The sequence below is a fragment of the Hermetia illucens genome, chromosome 5 (assembly GCF_905115235.1).
Source record: "Hermetia illucens chromosome 5, iHerIll2.2.curated.20191125, whole genome shotgun sequence".
NCBI classification, from domain to species: domain Eukaryota; kingdom Metazoa; phylum Arthropoda; class Insecta; order Diptera; family Stratiomyidae; genus Hermetia; species Hermetia illucens.
The window spans coordinates 19,520,282-19,536,334 of NC_051853.1; positions in this window are offsets into that span (position 1 = coordinate 19,520,282).

The window sequence follows — 16,053 nt, forward strand, 5'->3', positions numbered from 1 at the left end:
CAAACAAAAAACTTGAACTGTCAGCCGTAGGCGATGTGTCGAAAAGCGGTGGATTGGTCACACATTAAGTAGGGACGATAATTGCTCAACTGGTTACGTAATACACTGGAATCCACTCTCCCAAGGTGACCGACGAGTGGGTTGCCCCAAGGGCACTTGGCGCTTTCTCATCAAGTTTCTCGAAAGGTTCACAGTCAAAGCCCCTTCAATATTCACAAATAGCCCTATCGTGTACTCCTCCTCCATCTATATAGGAAACCAAGGAATGAGAGCAGACTTCCGGTTTATCACGAATATAGTTTTGATATAAAGACTACTTTAATTTCTTACCAAGGGGTAAACACTTAGATCACTTAGATCCTCCATTAGGATCCCTGGATAGTGGCCCTGTGCCAGGTGCTTTCAAATTCATCTCTTACTTTTTAACTGGTAGTCACAGTTCAGTGGTACCTACTGTTCTCCCGATTCCCCGATTAAAAAGAAAAATCCCAATCAGATCCATTACAAATAAATTTATGAGAAACGAGCTACTAACTAGATTACCAAGCAGTAAGTAAGTTCAACTTCCCACTTCCAATCTGAAAGAATCTTCGAATAGTTTCCAATAAAATTTAGATCAGAGCAGAAATTAAAAAAATTAAATCCGTCTAAGCATAATATTTCACTAAATATGAGAATTTGGCTGGAAAACCCCATTTGAGTTCACCTAGGAATCCGAATTTCAAATAACTATTGATATCATATCAGACGATAGGAAGTCTAAACTGGAGTAAAATTGACCTCGTGAATTGAACAGCCCCGGTCAAACATGGATTTGATATACAATTCTGCACACGGTGATACCTCCCGATTAACTGAAGCACTAACCTTATCGCTCAATAATTTATCTAATTTATTACTGCTCGGATTGGATCACATTAAATTGCAATTGCAATATTTCGATGGGCTCCGAATTCGAATTCGTTTTCATTTAAGGTGTACGCTTGGGTTCCAACAGCTTCTGTGTTAAATATTAAAAACTATTCCTAACTTAGTATTCATTTCACACGGACGAAACTGACATAAAATAATAGCAGGCTGGCCCACTTCAATGTGCCATCTTCTATAATAACACAATTTCACTCTCAGCGCTCTTTAGAACCTTTTCTTCTCGATGGCCAAGGAGTTACTTGATTGTATTGCCAGCTTGATTCCATCATATGAAGCCAATATAACCGATCTGATAGACAATAAGATGGAGAGGCGATGACAACAAATTAATAAAAAAAATTATAATAATTACTCATAATTGAATTGATATTCGGAAATCCCACTTTGGTACCCACAGCTTTACCTATTAAATTTACTCATTCATATCAAACTTTAAAATTCATCTATTTGCATGGGTTCATGAACAACGTATTAAGGTGCCCCAAATTTAGTGTTTTGAAAATTCCACTAAACCGAAATTAAATCAAAAAAGTGCCATACTAGACGTGTAATACTTACCACATTATACTGGTAACACTGCCATGCACAGCCAGGGGCATGAGCAAAGTAAAGAGTTTACGTTCAAACTAACAATGGACGATTGCAATGAATGTATATATGGGAAAGGGAGGTTACTGCGGAGCCATTCCAGCCGGGGTTGAATTGAGTATTGGCTAGGATATCCGAGAAAAACGAGCATCATAAAGATGGATCTTATATACAAAGTGTGGATGCCGAAATGAGGATGCTGAAGCGAAGGTTGCTTTTGCACCGGATAAGAACAATAAAATGAACGTGAACAGTGCCCTGCATAAATAGATAATAAGCTCCATCTTACATGCATACCAAGTATCAATTGCTTAAGCAGATAACAACAAAGTCGTCGTCTTTTATTGTCTTATCCAAGCTATTTAGTCACGAATTGAATTTTCTTCCAGACTTTCAGATTCAGTCGTTTGTGCTTTGCGCTTGCCAAGGTATAGTCGTGAATCACTAGTCCATTTTGCTAAATTGCCACAAAATCCAACTACAGTGCCGTCGGATATGTTCAATATTAATTCCACTGAATAAAATAACAGAAATAAAGCAATTTTTCCAACGATGCATAAATGGAATTTTCAAATCAAGTGTTAAACGAGGGCAACATTATTTCATACAATTAAGTCAAATTATGCTTACAAGCTAAGGAATTTTTGCAGTTGTTCCGAGGACACCACTAACAAGCAATGAAATCTGTTCTCAATATTCAGTGTAAATAGCTAGAAGTTTCCTTGGGAACCTGGAAAGTGCTTACTCCATAGCTGAGTGTTTACCTCGGTTTCAAACTGAATCATATATTTACACATATTATATTTGACACACCTCATAGTTTACCTTCGGTCACGATTTCTTGTATTCGTGACCCAAATAAAAAAACTTTTTCTAACCAGTGCAACTTTAGATAATCATTAATCAGATTTCACCCAATTAAAGGGAAAGACACTCCAAAATCGGAGCACTGAAATCATCATTTGGCATGACTACCCTATACTTTTCAAGTATAATTGGTCTTGCGTAGCAAAGATCATGATTGCCCTATACTAAACGAGATCCAGATTTCTTCCCGTTTATTTAGATACATCATTTACCGCTTCCTCTGTCGGTAAATTTAGCGTGCTTTCCTCTACAATTTCCGAAACGAACTAAATTGGCGCCCAGACCGGACACTACTATTTTAGGTAAATACCTGAATTAAAAAAAAAAGTCAGATAGAAATGAGTGTAAAATGTCTTAAGAGATATTATATCTGGAGCGGAAATTATAAAATGGACCTGAATTTAAATGCACAAAGAAAGTATCAAATCTTAAAATAAACATCTAAGATTGAGCGAATCCAATTGGAAAACACTATAGTTAATAATTTATTCAAAATATAGCTCAATAAACATCAGGAACATATTTAACTATTTCAAAAGACTAAAAGTCGACCTTTCAATTGCATCCATATTATTACTATTATATTTCTTTTATATAATTAATTTTTCAATAAATAATAAAAAGACTGACAACACATTGTTTTTTTCTGCGAATATAATCTTGCTGTAAAATAAGGTTGTATCAATTGGTCCTCTAGGTTGGGCGTTGGTTAGGGCTAACAACCCTAAACGAAAAACCGATGTTACAAAGCCACAAAAGGAGCCTCGGACAGGGTGGCTTTTATAACGATGAACCCGGCAACGACAATGGAATAACGATTTGGGCATTTTCTCATGGAACCTCTGCTCCCTGTGCAGAGATGTAACTGCCAAGCAGCTAGCCGATACCCCATCCCAATATAGGACTGAAGAAGCTGCGTTGGACAGGGGTCGGTTTTCCGAAAAAGAGCCACCATCCAGTAAACCATGTGCTTGGAGTAGGTTCCTTAGTCAGCAAAAAAATGAAACCTACTGTTATCGGCTTTGAAAACTCTGCGTTGCGAGGCAAATTCAGAAATATAAGACGCAGAAACGTTCGTGCCCCTACAGAGGGGACTGCAGAGTCGGAGAAGGATACTCTCTACGAGACAGGTGACCGGAACCTGGAGGCCTGTCCCAAGTATGATATCAAAATCATACTTGGAGATTTAAACAGTCAAGTAGGAGCAAAGAATTGTTGGCCCCCTACATGAGGATGGATGATTGTGGTGGGCGAGTCACTTAATCCATTTGTGTGAGGATTATCCAGCCCGAAAAGTCTATAAGAGCAATATCTATGGTAGAAAAAGAAGACTAGACAGACTCTGCCTGAGATGGAACGATAGCGTAGGCCAGGACGCCAGACAGCTTTTAGAGATATCGAATTGACGGACCTCGGCGCAAAACCGGGATGTTTGGAGTTCCTTATTAAGGCAGACCTAGACCGGATACCGGTTGTTGCGCCGTTGATGATGATGATGATGAAGATCCAGAATGGAGACTAGTTCTCTACGTTTAAAAGTGTTTCCGCTTCTGATATTGGCTACAGTGATGTTTAGGCAGGAGAACACCTTAAGTAGGATTCTTGCTCTTCATTTGTTTCCCGACTTTCCCACTCCTTTTGTCCAGATATTGATGTCGCCGGTAACAATCTTGGGGCTGTGCTCTTTGGCGTCTCTCACTAGTTTGTATAGCATATTGCAATACTCTGACATTGTTATACTTGGTGCGGCATAACAGTTGTAAATGTAGAGGTCGTACGTTTTAGGGATAGGGATATCGAATTTGTGGACCTCGGCGCAAAACCGAGATGTCTGGAGTTCCCTATCAAGGCAGAGCTAGACCGGATTCTGGTTCTGCGCCGTTGATGATGAAATAATTCATACCAAATGTAGCTCAATTAGTAACAGGAATTTGTTTAGGTCTTTTAAAAAACTAAAAGCCAACCTTTCAACTGAATCCTCATAATTATTACATTTCTTGTATATAATTAGCTTTTCAACAAATAATAAAATGGCTCACGATGCGCCCTGCTGTAAAATAAGATATTGTTCACTGCTATACGTTTTGAAGCAAGTCCTAGTTTTTACATCGATTGGGTAAGAAAGGATGGCCGATCAAGGATCCATTCTCAGAAACTATACATAAATCTATGGCTAAATAGAATTCATCTAGGTAGCGGGGCGAACTTGACTGGATTGTTAGATATCATTGCCATTTTCCTCTTGGTGGGGTTTTGTTCGTGTTTATCTTCAGTCCAACTCTATCTGCCTTTCTTTTCAAATCCAGAGCATTTTTCTAAAGTCCATGACCCGGTGAAAGAGACAGATATCATCAGCATAGTTCAGGAGTTTGGGGAAAGGTTTCATTACTCATTGAACCACTCCATATCCTCCGGACAAGACAGCATAAAGAAAACCACCGATCACAAGAAAAAATAACATCGGTGAGATGATGATCTGTTCGACAAGTGCAAATAGACAAATAGCTGCCAAAGACAATTCACGTATTTACCGTGCATTGTCTTCGACATCCATTCGTCGATCCGCTGGTCCGACTTCACCCCACTCAGAGTATTGAAAGATCAATCCTTCAAGTTAAGTGGAGTTAGCCCACAGGCTGCCTCATAGACAGCCTCACGCAAGGGACTCGCCTGCTCTTTGCTGTAAAAATAATCGTACAGTGAGTCGACTTGGCGATGATGTTGTGCCGCCACGTAAACCACGCCCCTATCTACGATATCACGAGCCAGGTTCATCCGCTCCATGGCAGAGATTGGATGATGTATTCGGAATTTGGACATAGTTGTCCGTATCCGCCTTTGGACGTTTCTCAGACGGGTCTTGGTCCACGACAATATTACTAATGCATAAGCTAGTGAACGGATAGCGAATACATTCAGTACGCTTATTTTATTCTTCCCCGAGAGATGTGATTTCAGTACCAGCTTTACACGTCGCAGGAATTCGTACAGCAGAGCATCCTTCAGGTCACCAACTCAAGCATGGGTTCCTTGCAGAATTCCTAGGTACTTGTAGGAGTCTGTCTCGGTCATAATTTCGATGTGGAGGTCACCAATGCTATGTCCGACATATGGCTCGTGATGACTTTTGCGGATAGCTTGGATTCGACACTTGTCTAATCCAAACACCATCCAAATATCACGGCGGAACTTCGCAACAGACTTCTTAGATGGTCATCAGTACCAGCATACAGCTTAATGTCATCTAAACACATCAAGCGTGTCAGATCGCACTTAGCACGTAGGCCATATTTAATTGCAAAGCCATGAGTTGCTCTTTGCAACCCGTTGACCCAAGTCGGCAGTCCTTCTGCTCCTCGGACGGAATGTTGTTGGTCTCGAGACGCGCAATGACCCTTCTATTGATAATAGAAGTTATGAATTTGTAGAGGGTTGGTAAAAAAGTAATCCGCCTTGTGTCTGCGGGGTCCTCAGGGATAAGGTAGGTAATCCCCGCAGTGAGGAAGGGTGGAAATTCTTCCGGCCGACTAATGACCTCATTTGTGCTATGTGCCAACCGACTATGTACGCTGGTAAATTTCTTGTATCAGAAATTCTGCACCCGGTCCAGACCTGGGACCCTCCAGTTCTTCGAGCTGTTTATGGCTCGTCGAACTTCCTCTTTGGTAACATCCGCAAAATTTATGCCAGGCTTATTGGCATGGCGGGTGCCTTCAGCGGTGATCCACTCAGCATGCTCTCGAATCTCTAGTGCAACAAGGGGCGGTAAGATGTTGTACCCCCCACGCGAACCTGCTGAAGTGGTCGTCACAGATTGTGGCAAAGCAGTTGCAGCAGGCGGAGCAATGCTCCTGGTCGTCGTGGCGCGTAGACGACGAACTGCCCCACGACTAGCGGTTTCGACGTTGAGCTGTCCATTACGAGAGCCCGACCCAGTCACCAAGTCAGACGACTCCCGCCGGGTATTCGTACCAGACCTCAAATTTCTCCTTCTTTTCATTAGATGAATTTGCATTTTATACCTAACTGCCAGGCGTGGGAATGGCTTCCTCAGTCAGTAATCTGCAAGACCGCAAAGTTTCTGCACTTTCCTCACCTACTCCCAGAAGAAATGTTATGCACCAAAGAAAAGTTACTTTAAAGTAAATCAAAAGATGATTGAGGTGTGTCAGTTGTGGAATCTGGGAACTTAATAAACTTGACAGAGGACTGGGTGGAATTACGGATGTGATACCGGGAGAATCTGAAATTTACGCATATCAATTCGGAATGGCAGGAAAAGCTATGTTCTTCAGCTCTTCACACGAAGGAGCCACGCTCCTCATACAATCAAGGATATTGTCACTAATAGTAGAATAAGGCAACATGGTTATGAAGAGCTACTTGGGTGGAGAAACGGTTTACACCAGCGGGCCGCTGTAGTAGAGTTAAAATGGAAAAAGAGCCTGGAAAGATGGCAGGTGTCACTTATAAGCTACCGGGACAAGAATGGATGGAAAATCAGATGGGAAGCGCATATTAGGCGGTTCAATGTCAATAAAGCAAATAAAAGAATTGACTGCCTAAGGTGACCTAAGTAAAACGCCAGGATTAGCAACAGGGTTCTAGATGGTGAGCGAAACGGGGGTACTTCAGCGGCAAAAAAACATCGTCGCCCGATGAGACAGCACGGAAAAGATTTATGGTAGAGGTAACTTCTTGTGGCTACAGAAAGAAAGGGATTCTACTGTGTATTGATGAAGCAACTGTATTAAATTAGAAAATGGTAGGCGGAGAGGCAGAGCACAGATATCAATACGACTCTAACGAATGGCAATTTCTTTTACCTTTCTGGAGAGTGCGTATAAACCTGGATTGGCTGTCATAGATTGGATAAATTTACATACATACTGCCGCTGTTCCTACGTAAAAAGAAACCTTGCTCATTTCTCGATGTATTTCTAGTTATAGTTACTACATTAAACCCTTAAAGCTACATAACAATCTTGTCTACTCAATGGCCTTCCATATGAGCATTCCATTACAATAGCCTTCCTAATGAACAGGTAAGAATCTTTAAGGTAGACTGTGAAATGAAAAATATAATGAAAATGCAAAATCTAATTAATGGGGAATGTAGTTACTGTCTTAAAAATTATATATCGTGTTCTTTCTCTACGGTATACCCATATGTATGTAAGTACTCAACCAGGGTCTTCCCTTCCTTTTAGTAGCAGTAAACATCCTGTATTGAATGAAGTTCAAGGTAACCTTGATTGCACGAAAATGAAGTAGAATATCTGAAATAAACGGAAAAAAGTCAGTTCAACCGAATCTTGACAGAATCTAATCTCGCTAGAAAGATCACTTGCCATGTTTAATTTTCAAAAGCAATAACATCTCAACCTAAGCACACAAATATTCCTACTCACTGAATATTCATCCCTACAGCCTGAGAAATAGATAAAAACTAATGACTGGAATAATACTTTGTGAAGTAAAAATTCTGAATTTAATGTGAAATGTCTGCACACTTTAGATACGCCAGGGAGACTTTATCACAAAAATTTCACGCTAATTCAGCAGAACAAAAATTCAAAAACTGGCAGCTTGTATTTTATTTGTATTTAAAAAATGATAAATATTCCTACCTGCTCGCATTCTCTTATTCACATTGAATTAAAAAAGCAATAAATCAAATCTTATTACTGCCATGATTCTAGAGAGGGTAAATAAAGAACGTTCTATTCTTCTGACGCTAAGGATATTATATAGCCGAGCTCTTAGTTTTAATGATGCTCAATATTGGAGACTCAAATACTTTTACACATTAGGTTAAATGTGTAAAATTTGAATGGTTCAGAAAACCAACAAACTTTGAACTAGATAGAAAAGCCTTATCCAGCTTAATATAATATTCTCGTACTATTCTTATTCGTCATTTTTGTCTAGGTCATGAAGAAAACTAAATTTACAATAATACCATAATTGCAAAACACACTGAAGATACTGAAGATATCAAGGTAAACAAGTCGGGAAACCGGAAGCTGGATGCTTCAGGTACGAAAGGTTTTGTGTATTTCTTAGTACGTAGCACGTAATATATGCATATATTATGTGAGAATATCCACTTTCGGATGATATTGACATTCATAGTCTTGAATTTGCAAAGAAGCGATAACTTTGACGTATGATAACTTTGTTAGTAATCGTGCTATTTCGACCAAACTTGGTGAAATCATGCTCAATATTATACCCTATATTATTGCAAAATTTCATGGTGCCAACATGAACTTAAGGGGGGTTTTGCAGTCAATTACTAAAAATTATGGTAATATACTATTATTAACTTTGTTTGTACAGATATCAGTTGGTTGAGTAGTTTCTGAGAATGGCCCTCTTAAAGGAATGGTCACTTTCGAACCCCCGCACTCCCCACCTTTCCAACAAATGTCAAAAACAAGAACGGCTTCGAAAAGTACTAACCAAGACCTTTAATTTGATACCCCACATGAGTATATTTGAAAATGTACACCCCCCTTTTGCATGTATGGGGACCCCCCCTTAAATTCGACCTAAAAGGATGTAACTCACTGTATGCGTGAGCGTTCACAGTTCCCACCTTTCCACCAAATTTGTTGTCAATCGCTATAACCGTTTCCGAGAAAAATGCGTGTGACGGACAGACAGACAGACAGACAGGCGGTAAACCGATTTTAATAAGGTTTTGTGTTTACACAAAACCTTAAAAAGGTAATTGTATCTGCTCTTCAAGTTTATTGTCAAAGATAAGTAATGATTGCTAGTAGAGTTTCGGGTTATGTTTTCTTCTAATAAAGGTCCTGAGTGACGATAATGTAAAGAAAAGTCCCCGGTCCTCTTCGAGCATGCAATGATTTGGAAACCGCAATTAGAGCGCAGCAGATTTTTTTTGGGAACAGGGTAGGTGAATGCGATTACCCCCACAACAGTACGCCGTCGGACTACCAGCTAAACACCTCCTTTTCATCAGAGAACTACCCTGAAATCCTTTGACACATTACTTCGAGCTAGCCCTCTCGCTTTCTCGGTTTTGACAGCGTTCAATTCAAGGAATTCTTTTCACGAACGGGAGAGGAGGGGAAGAGGGGAGCCGATTCTGAGACAGTGCAAAAAGCAGATACCAACCGCAAAGCTCCCCGCCTCTGCACTTAAGCAAGGCGCTTATGATGCACTTCCTTGTCAAGAACATCAGCCCATACCTCCGCGCCATAGAACGAAACGGACTGCGTTGCATCCATAAGAAGACGTCTCCTAGTAGATATTGAGACCCCAACATTCGCCATTAGCTGACTCAAGGCCAAGACTATACTCTATAGTTTACTCGCCGATCGATGTGGGACGCATCGATGTCGAGATTCTCTTTCTGGTCAAGATGACTACTTCGGTATTTTCCAATGCAAGCCTGAAACCATGAACAGTCATTCATCCGCATACCTGTCGCATCAATATGCCAAGTCTGCTTTGCGCCTATTCAACTGTGACTCCGGCCACAAGTGCCGCAACGTCGTCTGCATAACCGACTAAGCGCGGCTCTTCTGACATGTCGAGATTGAGCAGACTATCGTAAAAAGTGTTTTAGAGTTTCGGCCCTAGGATAGATCCCTATGCTGCTCCTGACGTGATCTCCATCCTTCTCTGGGTTCCTAGCGCCTCACAGAGCAGGGAACGGTCCTTCAGGTAATCCCTCAATATTTGCAAGAGATAGCACTTAGGATAAAGTTTCTAATGTTCCTAACATATCTGTCCATCTTCCGGCCTCAGCTCGATGAACCGCGTCCCCGATCTCCATAATCCACCGTGGATATCCTGCCCTGAATCCAAACCGCTTTGAAAATAAGTCTCCGCGGATCGGTTCAGTGAGTCTACTCTTGATGGACTTTTCGAGCACTTTCTCGGCCGTGTCAAGCATACACAGCGGCCAGTATGCAGATGACAGCTCCAGGTCTCCTTTTCTCTTGCTAATCAATGCGAGTCTCCCTACATTCCAGCAGAAAGGAAAAATATCCTCTTCTTGCTTTTCATGGTGAAAGAGAACTCTCTTATTACGAAAAGGGGCATTTCTCGCCACTTTCCGCGCTGTTGACATCAACTCGTACATCCCGTCCGGGGAATAATGGCTATACAATGCGGTCCATCTGGTCGGTACTTAGTATGCAGGGCTTCCACAGAGCCCCGATTTTTCGGATGACAAGTTTTTAGCCAAGTCCTCATCGGTCCTCATAGACATCCTTGACCAGGTTCTGCCAGCCACGAGCTTTGCTTTTATTTATCGCACCGCGGAATCTCCTTTTTGCTAATCTATACTCTACCTTTATGGCGCATGCCTCCCTGTCAGGTCCCTTGCAAATTGATGACGTATGTCCATGGTCTAGATATCTCTAGCACTTGATTGAATATTATCCGCATTCGAACCCTGCATACTACCCATCCAATTTTGATTTTCCCACTGCTAAGGTGTTTCCTGACATGTTACTCCGGAACTTCCAACACAGCGAGTTTTTTGTCCTCGAGCATTTACAGAGGTGATACCTAACTGGGCATTGGTTACTTCAGAACATTTACACTTCATAGACCCTCCACTTCGACCTATGAAGCAATCAAGATCACGGATTTCTAAAGAGCATATGAACTCTAAACTAGAAACGAGAGCCTTCTCCCCCAGTAACCCCTTGACCGCTTCACAGAACGAACTCTTGCTAATCGTTTTCGGGCCTAGTTCGACGAGGACTCCGCCACCCTTCGTTCCCCGTATGGAAGACACTTCTGCTCCGCTGTCTTCAGGTTGTAGCGTTGTAGATGTAGCGGATTTCACTAAGGACTTGAGCAAATGTTTTGCCTTCCGTCGACTTAATGAGCAGAGACGACGGTCTAGTCCCTCTTCGTTTCCTCGTCTTTTCTGTTACTACCTTTTAGTTTGTAATCCCTTTGCCTTTGGATAGATAGGTCTCTGGCGACGTAACCAGTTATTTTCTTTTATCCTTCTTTGCCTTCTTTTTTGGCCCTGCAGACTATTTGGATAAAGTCTGCTTCAGGTCGTTTTCCTCTTTCCGTTTTTCCCCCAATTCGCTTCGCAGTGAGCTATTTGCGATACGTTTGGCGCTTGAAGTGTTCTCAGCGGGAAATGCGGCTGTTTCTGCTTTCCGCCCATCTTCCGCTGCTCTCTACGTTCTCCTGTAAAAGGAGATGCGATCCAGTCGTTCCTCCAGTTCCATTAGCCCGTTTTTGACGCCTTTGCTGACGTTCTTGTGAAGGAACGTTGCCCACCGCATACGGTTTACTACTGCCGCGTATTACCTGATGAGCCTTTTCTCTTCGACTCTAACTAGGACGGTTGACGGCATTCCCACTCGATTCGTGTTCGAATCCAACTGCTCAGGTTGGGCTTTTTCTCCGAGACAGGGACACTACAGGGCATTGGAGTTGCCTTCCCCGCACCATTAGGCGCGCCACTTGGTAAGGCTCTTTATTTGGGCATCCCGGTGTCACATCGGGTGTTTCAGCCCTCGCTGCCTCTTTCGCTACTCGCTATGGTGAGCGATGCATTTTTGTGCTGCGCCCAAACATAGCTCTTCCTCCTTCCCTGATATTTCGTAAATTTTTTGTTATATTATGATTATTCTCCATGCAAATTTGACCAGCGCATCATGTGCAAGGGAAAGCGTTGCAATAAACAGGTGTACCACCGGGAAGCCCCTACCCCAGTTCCCTGAGGGAAACCCAAATGTTTTTGAGTCATTTTGCTGCGACAAATCTATATCCAAATTGACAAACAGACGAATGAACACAGACTGGAAAGGGTTTGGAATTCCACGTAGCTGTTACTGTCCTCCTTGAGCATTGAAGCTACTGTATATTTTGCAAAAAAAACTGACCTTTTTAGGAATTCATTCAGAATGTGGCCTTAACAAATTTTCCAATGAGCTGTTCTTTGCAATAGTTTGTAAGAAAGCAATCTAATTAGCCGACTTTAAAGCTGAGATTCGTCACCCCCACGCGTATATGGGTGAACACGCAAATGAAGTAATGTCACACCCCCATAACTGGGTCTTGGGCCACCGTCTATCATTCATATTTTTTCCTAATATGTTTGAAATCCAACCCTCATTAACTTGCGCAGAGCTAATTATCTAATGCCATAAACATTGAACGTCTCACCATAAGGTCAAAGCTCTTATTGTACAACACTATGATCTTGCCAGTCCTTAGAATTTCCTCGGAGATTTGGGTTCTTAGCAAGAAAAATTGCGAACTCTTGGCCCCGTTCGAGAGAAGAATCCTCCGAAGAATTTTTGGCCCCCTACATGAGGATAGACGATTCCGTAGCCTACATAACGACGAAATCTATGAGTGATACCATGACCGTCAGGTTGTGGATAAAATCCGGCTCAATAGATTGCGGTGGGCGGAACACTTAATCCGTATGGATGAGGCTGATCCAGTCCGAAAAGTCTATAAGGGCAATTTTCTATGGTAGAAAAAGAAGACGAGGCAGACCCTGCCTGAGATGGAACGATAGCGTAGGCACGCACTCCAGACAGCTTTTAGGGATATTGAATTCCCTATTAAGGCAAGCCAAACCAGATACCGGTTGTTGCGCCGTTGATGATGATGATGACAAACATTGATTACACCCAGCTGCTGAAGCAACATATTTCACTGATCAGCGACTTAGAAGCAACCCCAACCGTCAACTTCAGCTGAGTGAGTTAATAATAGGTTGTCTGTATTAGGTACAAACTGGAGGAATAACTCAAAATAATGATGATTTTCATATTATTTTCATTTCATTCGCTTCATTAATTACAATCTCCTTAGTTTTTGGTGGAAAAGGAACCATTCTCAATTTTATCCTGTTTCATTTTATTATGACCGTCAATTGAAAAAAGTGGAAAATCGATACCCTTATGTATCAACTTTTGCCAAATATTCATTTGATGCCAGAGCTAAAACTTTCATTCACAAGTCATTGGTTCTCGCCACTCACGGCACTGACTACAGTAGATGAATAACGATGCTACGCTCGAAACCTATCCTACCTGAACGTCATAAAGGGAATGGACACATTTTCCCAAATGATAAAACAGAAGAGGAGCCTCCTTACCGATTACCATATAAAACAGGAGTCTAGCATAAAAGCGTACAATCTTCAGACAATAAAAACCGAATTGTAGACGTAGTTGCCATCTGTATGAATTTGCATTGTTCTCCTTCATATTTGAGGTGAAACTCTTTCTCCAGTTCGTAAACAATAAGATGATGAAGCCAGTGCTCCGAAATCTGCTGAACGAGAAATTACACTCCAGAATACGCAATAATGAATGCACCATTAGCATTTATGCATAAATTTCAATAGTTACCTTTTAGTGATAATTTGATAAGGGGAATCAAGTAATAACAATGGGGAAAACATCTTCTTAAAGTTAAACTTAGATAGTTTTGGGTGTTTACTTTATTTCTGCCTCTCAATTCGAAAGGAAAACTAAAATCCATTGAAGTAAAATTGATGACTTAGACTATGTATCTATCTAAATGGATACTAACTTAGAATCTCTGCCTAAAAACAATTAACTTTTAAAAGAAATGATGAAAAAATCATAAAAAAAAAATTAAAAAATGAATAAAACTCATCTTACTGCCCCTTGTTGCACCAGAGATTCGAGAGCATGCTGAGTGGATCACCACTGAAGGCACCCGCCATGCCAATACGCCTGGCATAAATTTTGCGAATGTTACCGAAGAGGAAGTTCAACGAGCCATAAACAGCTCGAAGAACTGGAGGGGCCCAGGTCTGGACCGGGTCCAGAATTTCTGATACAAGAAATTTACCAGCGTACATAGTCGGTTGGCACACAGCCCAAATGAGGTTATGGAAAGGTGGCATACCAATTTTACAGTGAGGGTACCAATACCTTAGAGCCCATCCATATACGGAGGGGCCTCTTTCAGGGGGATTCGTTGAGTCGCCTTTATTGGCTACTCAATGATGCTAGAGGACATTATTTCGCAATAAAATATGGCCTCAGTGCTAAGTCCGAGCTGACACACTTACGTACTTAAACGTAATTAAATGACATCAAGCTGTATGCTGATACTGACGACCACCTTAGAAGTCTATTGCGAATAGTAGACATGTTCAACCTTCATATTCGGTTGGCAATTGGATTAGACAAGTGTCGAATCTAAATCATCCGCAAAGCTCTTCACGAGCCGCATGCCGGACATAGCATTGGTGGCCTCCACATCGAAGCCATGACCCAGACAGACTTCTATAAATGTCTTGGAATTCTAAAAGGAACTCATGCTCGAGTTGGTGATCTGAAGGATGCTTTGCTGTCCGAATTCATGCGAGCTGGTACTGAAATCGCATCAGTCGAGGAAGAATAAAATAGGCACATTGAATGTATTCGCTATCCCTTCACTGGCTTATGCATTCAGAATATTGCTGTGGACGAAAACCAATCTGGAAAACATCCAGCGGCGGATACGGACTACTATGTCCAAATTTCGAATGCATCACCCAAAGTCTGCCGTGGAGCGGATGAACCTGCCTCGTGACTTTGGAGGCAGTGACGAACAACAACACTGAACGGAAATACGTGGAGAAGAAGGTGAACGCCTCAAGCGGGTAATTGTTTTTGTTTTTGTTTTTAAAATCATTTTTATTTTTAAGAAATAGGTAACAATAGTATATGGATTGGAAAAATGAACAATAAAAAACAATCTTTTAAAATAACAAAAATAACTTAAATCTAATGGCCACTGTGGGCTCTCAAAATTTTTGAATAACGATTTACAGACAGAGAAGAGAAACAGTAAGAAATGAAAATCTAATTTTACAATAAGTTGTCGGGAAATGGTCAAAAACCCGACAGAATTCACTTGGCCTTAGTGGCAAATAAAGAAATATAAAAAGTATGATAATAATAAATATTTGATCGCTTCAAAAGACACTTTTAACTTAAATTATTGTTCTTAAAACTATCATAATTATAGATTTTATATTACACTTTTTTTTTTTTTTTTTAAAATAACATCCATACAAAAAAAAACAAACAAAAAACAAAACAAAGAATAATAACGTATGTATGTATTTATAAGTTACAACTGGAGACAAAATCAGCACCCGTTCAATGTATACATATTTACAAAGCCCCACCAAGAAACAAATGGCAGGACTGAGCACGGCCACCGCTAACCGGCATCCCGCAGCCACCAGTACCAAGATTTCTCTTTTTCATCCCGCTTAATGCCAATTGCTCTCGCTCTGGAGTATCTCCAGTCGAATCCCGGAGCCCCCACTGTCAAATTCGGGGGGTATTCTATCCTTTTGTCCGTGGCCCGCCTATGTATATGATACATAACCGGATCACCGGCAGAATCAAGAATTAGACCATTCCTGTCAAGATACACGAACGCTTCGGGAGGAATGAAGCCTGTCGTGAGAGTTTTCTCGAAATACCCATCATTTGGGTAGAACGGCTGCGAAACCCAAGGGTTTTCACCATGCGAAGCAGATCGCACTATATGATTCCGAATCAATCTGACGATAACTGTGTCGATTCTTGGCACAGCAGCAGCTGCATACATCACTTCATTAGTTACATAGTGCTCATAGTTTGAGGAAGCAGTCCTATTAAGCCCCGTGCA